We start from the raw sequence: 1,748 nt of genomic DNA, 5'->3' as shown, positions 1-1,748 counted from the left end.
GCCTACTTGCTGCTCTTTGTCTAAGATTGGACTAAAGGAAAGGTACCAGCATATTTTTTTGTTGCTTTTGTTTTGGCCGTAGGTTGTACGCCAGCCATACGTAGCTTGAACTGTGATGGCCGCAATGCTTAGCTATTGCCGATCCCCAAGACGCCTTTGGTTGAATGTTCACACCTGATCCACCGTCTGCACTTCCTACATTCACTCCCGGAAATTGAAACAGGAAAGAATTGTAACCTCCCGGTCTGCTGTAGTCAGCCTCACGGTGTGCCTGACTGGCGAGTCTGCCGTCTCCACGGCTTTCCCTTTTGCGGGCTGCTCCTCAAGCCTTCGAGTGCCGATCTTCGCTTGGGCCGGCTCCGAGGCTCTACTACCCTGGCTTTTCATTGGTTCTTCCCAGGGGCCCCTTATCGTATCGCGCGCGCATCTTCAAGCAATCGGGGGGAGGCGCCGAATACATAGATGAGGCGGTCCGGGGAATGAAAGCCCATTCCCTCGTACTCTGGAACTCCTTAACTTCGGTTGAACAAAAAAGGTTCAATCTTGTGAAACCATAGCGTAGGCGAAACCAGGCAGCCCTCTCAGGCCCAGACTTTGACCTTCTCCGGTCCTGGTTGGATTCTTTCCTTCCTTCCCCCAGCAGGCAACAACACTGGGAGAAAGACGATCAGGATCTCACGTGTGGCAGCTGTTGGAACAAACTCTGAATCCACGAGGTACCCACCTAAAGAAAAAGGAAACTCACCACTCACTGGTAAAAGAGAAGAGAGAAAGGACCAATTGAGGGCCCCGGGGCCGGAATGCGGTAGGGTCTTCAAGCCCCGCGCTCGATTCTCGAGATTCATGGGCCGTCTCGCGAAGATCTTCGATCCGAACCTTCGCATCTACTCTCTCTTACTCTTAAAGGTTGCTTTGCTTCGTTATCGCCCCTCGCTACTGCTCAACCTCGCTATCGCATTTATTCTTGCCGGCCCTTCCAGATTCCAATTCCTTATTGAGATCGAGATCTTGTTCCATTAGACCTAGTTTGGTCAGATCAGTTCCATAATCTAGCTTGCCCGGGCCGGGCTTTCAGTCTTTTCTTTGGTCGGGCCGGCCGTAATGAATGATCGTTGTTCGAGAACAATAAGACTTCAGTTAAGGGTTTCGCTATCGCTCTTCGCCTCGCCTAAAGTTGTAACTTCGCTCTTCGCTTCGATTCTTCGCCATCGCGAGAATATAGCAGAGCTATCGCTCAGCTGCTTCGCGTATTACGAAAGCCGTATTGCCCGAAGGGGGCATGCTGCAAGAGCGTAGGTGAGTGGTAAGCGTATGAGGCGTGCCCGAAGGGCAGCGGCAGCAGTGTGGTTCCAGGTGCCGTCGCTAGATTGAGATCCGCAGGGTGGCGGGGACTTCGACTTCCTTATTTCGGGTGAAGAGAAGGGGTGGTAGGCTTAGTAGGGCTCGAACCTACAATATAACCGTTATGAGCGGTACGTTTCAACCAATTAAACTATAAGCCCCTACGGATCTCTACATGCAATTTGCTCACTTCGGAAAGAGCGGACGGAAAGGGTAGGTCTTTGCTCTATCTGCTTCTTCCTCTTCCCAGGAATGAACAATAAAAAAAAGGATTTTCTTATTGTTTATAGATAGATAGAGAATATTCTATATTGTTTATTATATTAATTAATTAATATTAATATAATAAAATAATAATAGAATTAATTGCGGCCCTTTCGCGGCTCAAACTGCCGGTACGCTTTCCG

General features: G+C 49.5%; 1 non-coding gene across 1 annotated transcript; it reads left to right on the top strand.

Annotated features, from left to right (window-relative positions):
* The first annotated feature begins 1,421 nt into the window (after positions 1-1,421).
* trnI lies at positions 1,422-1,502 on the top strand. The gene has a single exon. It is a non-coding gene; the product is annotated as a tRNA-Ile (tRNA).
* Positions 1,503-1,748: the final 246 nt, after the last annotated feature.

The sequence above is a fragment of the mitochondrial genome of Citrus sinensis, assembly GCF_022201045.2.
Source record: "Citrus sinensis mitochondrion, complete genome".
Lineage (NCBI taxonomy): Eukaryota > Viridiplantae > Streptophyta > Magnoliopsida > Sapindales > Rutaceae > Citrus > Citrus sinensis.
This window is presented reverse-complemented; position numbering and strand designations above follow the sequence as displayed.